Here is a 7204-nt window from a genome sequence, read left to right on the forward strand (position 1 = left end):
TATCTGAACTATTAAAATTCGTATTCCAGTTTCACCTCATTCCTTATATCAGTGATATTTAAAGCATTTAAGTTAAATCCCTTGACAGCAATTTTCATTTTTTGTCATTTTATAAATGTTAGTATATTATACATTATGAAATATAATTTGATTTGTTTTTAATTAAACTATTAATATAACAGATAGTTTATAAAATGGTATAAAACACTGAACACCTTATAACGCTGAGATATATTTATTAAAACACAAACGTTTTCAGCCTAATGTAATAGGCCATCATCAGGTGAATTTGCTATCGAACACCTTTTGAAAATTCTGTTAAATTTAACAGAATTTTCAAAAGGTGTTCGATAGCAAATTCACCTGATGATGGCCTATTACATTAGGCTGAAAACGTTTGTGTTTTAATAAATATATCTCAGCGTTATAAGGTGTTCAGTGTTTTATTTTTTAAAAAGAAGCTGAGTGGATATCCAATTTATAAAATGGTATGTCAATAATTGTTTAACATAGTTAATAATTTTGTAATTAATTTACTGTATTTGATCATCTGTACACTTAGATTGTTTTTAACACATTAAAGTTGACTATATTATTATTAGTTTAAAATATATAATAATTAATGTGTGTGTATTTTAAACAATTTACGCCCTACTTCATTTATTAATAGTTGATATAATTGAAGTAGAATAAAAGCTTTAACAAAAATCATTGGCAAACAGAAATCATTCTAGGATTAATTCACTAGTTAAATTGTTGGGTTTAATTCATGTATATAATTAAGTCTGTAATAAATTGTCTTTAACTTTCAAATTGTATTTTGTACAATATTAAAGACAATTTAAATAATTTACTATTAAATTTTTTGCTGTCAGTAATAAGACCTCTCTTGTCCATTGTGGGTTCAGTAAGGGTCATAATGGGGAAGACAGGTGATAGAGACTGGAGCTGACATTTCCAGGTCAAACTAAAGATGAAAACTTCTGAGGATTTGACTTGGATTTGAACCAAGATCCCTGGGAATATCCAACTGACATCTTTACAGTCTTTCTGCTGTTGGCATAATTGTTGTCATTATTATTAAATTAAATTCATTAAATTTTATTGAATTATATTGTTAAAACAGAACTGACTGCATTAATTCTTGCTTATTATTGTCAAATTTTGTTATTTGAAGTTTCATTTTATCATTCAAACTATAATTTTGAAAAAAAAGAATTCTGTGTTTAATTCCTACTGACATGCACATTAATTAAAAAGTTGTTAATAAAATGGCACTTAAAAAAACTTTAAAAATCTGAAAAATTGAGTGATACCATCACACAAGTTAATATGATACACAGGGAGGCCTAAAAGTCAGTTAACCATGCTATTTATGATTTAATTTGTTGCAACGTTGTTTTTTGTGAATTGAATTAGATAGATAAATCTGTGGACTTTGATAAATATAGCCTTTCTATTACAGTATAAAAAAACTTTGTGCAAGTAGGCAGAATTTTTCAAAAGTGCAACCGACTATCTTCTGAAGCTTGTGGGCATCCTGAGGAACAGTGAAGATGTCATACCTAGCCATCCTATTGGTTACAGATCCAATAAATTGTACCAGTGTTTTCAGAGAGTCCCATTACACAAAGAAGCTTGTCCCAAAGGCTGAAAACTTGGTCATTAGCAGAAAATTTTCCATGGGTGGGCGAAGCTTTGATACAAATAATTTTCCTACATCAATAAATTTTTAATTATTTAATTTTTAGGAGTTTTTTCACAAGTAGGTTATAATACAGTATTGCATCAATATAAGACGAAAAGATAAAGTGTTCTATAGTTGAGGATGTAAGATCCTGTACATATCTCAATTACTTTTACGATTATAATTTATGGAATTTTTTACTCGATTCCAAGGAGAGGTAAATGCCCCGTTTTCCCCTCTCTGTTGACTTCCAAGGCTGGGAATATCAAGCTATTCCTGAAAACCTTGGCCTTGAGCATAGGCATAAAGTCAATGAATACTATCCAAAACCGAATCATCTCAAGGAACACTTTACCAATGCAATAAAAAAAAAACTGTACAAAGGCTATCTGTTATCGATAGGTGATACTGGAGGGTCACCCTGGACAATGCTTGGATTTAACTGGATAACAAACAAGCCCCAATCAATTTACTACTGGGGAAATAATGGCAACAGGCCGCTCCGATTTTGTCAGGTAATACGGAGAGAGTTTTCTGAAAGACTGATTTGTAGGTGGATATTGTGTCCGCGGCAAACTGAAAATCATTCACATGGATAAAACGTGAAGATTAATCGTAGTTTGCTTTCGGGAAAAAATTATGGACCCATTGTTCAATCCAGGAAATTCTGTACTTTTAAGGAATGGAGGCATCAAAGGTGTGTATATAGTGTGTGTGTGTGTGTGTATAGGCCTATATATATATATATATATATACATACTAGATTAGATTTGATGTAAATATATTATTATTTATAATATTGATTGAACGTTATTATAAATATGTTTATTATTCGCAAAAATTTCTAATTACAGGTATGTCATATTCTAGTGCATAAAATTGAATTATTTTTAACTAACAAATTGAGTTTAATTCACTTTTTACAATTAGGGTATTACAATAATTACATGTTATAGTTTAGAATTCGTAGTGTTATAACTAAACACTACGAGCCCTAAGCTATAACATATAACAGGACACGCCAAATAATGATACAAATAAAACTGCGATGTTCTACGCTTCGGTTTATTTAGCTTATTTGCAAATCTGGCCCTAAATACAAATGATTAGACAAATTGTGCATCATTATTATTTTAAAATCAGCGAAAGAGTAGACACGAGTCAGCCTGAACTTGAGGGGTCTATGTCACATGAAAGAGATGGAAGAAGACATGTGAGAGTTAACACGTGTTACAGCAATAAAATTTGTAAAAAAGTGAAACAATAAAATTATTTATGATAAAGATTACATAAAAATATTTTAAATACGTAAAAACAAAAGAACTGAAAGAGATCCGAATTCTTGTATCAACTTTCTCATATCTTCCATCCGACATGGGTCCTTCCAGCTCGGATTGACTCATGACTACTATTTCGCTATGCGGACTATAATAATAAGTTATCTAGCAACATTTTTTATATACAACTCGTATCTATATAATTTGCATAATACTAGCATTTAATTTTAATAACAGTATGCAAAATACGCGTCTATCTACAAAAAATATCCAGAAACGAGTTGCTTGATTTCCCGGCTACAATGGAACCTCGGTTAACGAACTTAATCTGTTCCGCAATTTCGTTAACCGAAGTAATTTTTCCCATAGAAATTAATGCAAATACAATTTATCCGTTCCAGCAGCCTGTATTTTTATAATTTTATTTGTAAAACGGGTTTTCTTTGATGAAAATATAGGAAAACGCTCATAAACAGTCGATCTAGGTTAAATTTTCGGAAAAGGGGAAAGATTTGACGGGTATAAAAACATCGCATACAATCGTTAAAGTTCCAAAATGACATAGCAGGAACAACGGACTAAATTATGAACGCGAGGCTTATAGGTATATCAACAATCTCTGATCAGACTCGACGAACAGGTGTCAAATAGAGCCTAGGAATACTATATAACTGGATTGCTGTATGTTAGATCTTTCTATATAATAGAGAGGTTGAGGCGCACGTTTTAAACGTGTAAACGTGTACGTGTGACGTTCGGCGCCGCTTTCCCGTAAGCCTAAAAGTTTGACAATGGTGTTTGGATAGTCGGTGGAATTACGCTCGACATTCCAAACACCATCGTCAAACTTTTAGGCTTACGGGAAAGCGGCGCCGAACGTCACACGTACACGTTTACACGTTTAAAACGTGCGCCTCAACCTCTCTAATAATTTGGCTGTGAGTCCGTCTACCAAAAATTTTTTTGGATTACAGAGACGTATTATATAGAAAGAGCCTAGGAACTCGTGACCTGATCTGGTTTCGGTTTTCACCTGGAGACAAAGAAGAAAACAATCGGGAAGCGAGGAATGAGACGCAGAACCAATCAAAAGATGAGATTCAAGGAAGAAATACTATAAAAACCCCGAATCTCAAGGTCAAAACGCAGTTCTAAAAATTCTACGGCGATTAATCTGTGTTGTCTTCATCTGGATTAAGTCCGAAGTCGTGCCCGTTAAAATTTGTGTTGTGTCTCGCGGACCGCTCCAGTCGCCGCAGCTCCACCACCTACCATCGCTTCTGTGACCAAGCGAACACATGTCGTCCGCTCCGGGGCAACGACTGATCAGCTTGCACTATCGTAGGACCAGCGATAGGCAGCTCGTCAGTGCCGGGAAAAAATACTGTAGATAAACCATTTCCAACTACCTCAAATATGTAAGCATCTTCCCGTTCTAATAAACGATTTTCACTGTAAAATACTTGTCATCTTCGTCTTCTCCGCCACCACCAATGTACGAATTGACCCTAGACCATCATCGACGCGCGATTAACTGATTTCCCTAAAAGTCGGCAAGCTTACAAATTTGACACAAAAATCCGTTAAGTTCGTTATCCGAGACAAAATGTTTGCAAAATAAAAGTTCGTTAACAAGGGCGTTCATTAACCGGGGTTCCACTGTACATTTAAAATTGCGTATGGCGCCATCTGTTATGATATTTTATTTTAAAAATTGTTTTATATTTTTAATTATTATAAAATGGCAAAACGTTTAGTTTGGAGGATAGGAATGAGTTTTATAAAAAATTGTAAATGCTATTAACGAGTAAAAGCGTCATTAAGTCCGAGCCTACTATAGATACGGCACACGACCCCCTCGACCTTTAACCACCAAAATTTAATAGCATCGATCCCCCTAATACACACATCTTCCTGCAAAATTTCAGAAATTTTCAACGAAAAGCACAGGAGTTATTAAGCTTCAAATAGTTTGTGTTCCCACACACACACATAGGGCCTACATATACACTAACATCCATACATACAGAAAAAATTCCCAAATTTTCTTTTTTTTTTTTGCTTTTTTCGACGTTTCAAGGACCCCCCGAGCCTAAAAATGTAAAAATTTTGCAGGTCATTTGTTGATCGATCGCCATATACTCTTTACAGTACTACGGCGCAGTTTAAATCTCGTTGCTGTTGATATATAAAGATGCGAATAGTTTGTCTTTGAATCTGTCTAAACGAATTTCGGCTATTACATTTATCGCGTTACTGCCAGCTTTTAGACGTCGGTGAACCAATGGAATGAATGGTTTCGTTTAGTCGCAAAAATGACGGAGAACGTGAATGTAGGAAAGAATGGAAGTTCACCAAAGAAAGAAAAGGTGATTTCACCAAATTAATTGGTCAACTGTCCGATTGAAGATAAACGATAAATAGTTAAATATAATTTATACATCAGAAATAGATTGTATTTTATCAAATAGAAAATTTCGAAAATAGATTAGTGTCTTAATTTTATTTCTATTCATAATTTGCACAAACGAAAAAGTTAGTTGACGCTCGTTCTGAATTAAAAAAATAACTATAATATTTTATAGAGGGACTCTTCTTCTCTTTACTCGGTTTGGTGCCTTTCTTTGCTAATTGGGCTGCAATTTGAAAAAACTGTAGACCTATAAAGTTCCACTGGCATTCGTCTGCTATCTGTATGTTTGTCCTTCCTTAATCTCGAGAACGAAGTTAGAAAGATGAAGATCGAGACCAGATATGGAATTGGATCGAGACCAGAAGTCACGCTATTTCAATTCAAAAGTTTTTTCCTGAATGGAGTTAGATAAATAACCCGCATGACTATTGTTAACAGGAGAAAAATGACATACAGGGACAAGACACTATTAAAATTGAGAGCATTGCGACGAAAAATTGCAGCCCGGCATTGTGATAATGTTACAATAAGTAATTGCTCGTTTACTTACTGTTCAACTAACTTATCTTCTGCACTCCGCGGATTTTGACAAGAAAGTAATACGAATCACTTACATGCGCTTCTCGGAATTAATTTATAATTACGTTAATTTTATCTTTATTGGTAAAATTAACGTAAAAAAATAATTGTTTTAAAGGTTTCTTTCAAGAAAGAAATTCTTTGTTTAATTTTAGGTTATTTTAATTTCTTTTTAAATCGTCCATCAATCCATAACCGTTGTTCCAGTCGATCTTTTCTTCTTTCTTTTCTTTTGGAACGACAGAGGAAACAAAATGGAGATTTCCATTTCTGAAAGAGAAATCCGCAGTCTAAACCTCCACTAGGTATGTCTAGGAAGTTCTTTTAAAAATCAGTTTCTAACAATTGTCTACATTGATATGGTCTAGAAACATTGTTTTTACAATGTGCTTTCATGCGAGTTATGCTTTAATTTAACAAGTTTTAAACCGCGATCGAAATTTAAACTTGATTTAAGTTATTTCGTGCTGCAAAATGACGCCAATCTGCTGTTATATCCATGCTACGCAATACTTTGGGCTGCGTGGATATGACGTCATATTGGCATCATTTTGCTGCATTCTAAACGCTACACCAGAGTATGAAAAAGGAGGGCACAAGCTATAAAAAAGCATCTTACATTATGCAAGCTTCAAAGTCCGATTCGACGTCCGATCAGCGCTCCTAAGAGATGATTCTGGTTGCACTGGAGTCTCGAAAACAAGAAATGTGGGGTTTTGATCAACATACGACGGAATAACTACGTAAAAATTAATGCACGGGACTAATCTCCAAGCAAAGTTTTCTGCGGACACCCACGCTGGGACAATGTACAAATATCGTTCATTAGTTTCTTTTATATTTACAGAATACGCTAGAAGTTCATTTTCTGTTGTTGATAATAGAATTTGGAGCACCTTTGGCAGGGCCTAATTTAGACCTTCGCGGGCCCTAGGCAAAATAATATTTACGGGCCCCTTTACAAATTTCGTATTACTACAAATATAAATAAAATTGTAATATTTAAAATTAAAGTAATTTTTATTTAAAAACAATTACAAACATAAAATAATCAATATATTATTATACAGAAAAATAACGATTCATGCATAAAAAACTAGAAAAAATAAATCATATAGTTCTTTCTGATTTTCTATTCTGCAAAAATATTAATCAAAGAATCGTAATCTAATTTTTGGGCTAACTCGGATTCGATATTTAGTATCGATAGTGCAGATAATTTATCTTCTTTTATCGAATTTCTCAAAT

The sequence above is a fragment of the Centruroides sculpturatus genome, unplaced genomic scaffold (genome assembly GCF_000671375.1).
Source record: "Centruroides sculpturatus isolate CEXI.00-Female unplaced genomic scaffold, Cexi_2.0 scaffold592, whole genome shotgun sequence".
Lineage (NCBI taxonomy): Eukaryota > Metazoa > Arthropoda > Arachnida > Scorpiones > Buthidae > Centruroides > Centruroides sculpturatus.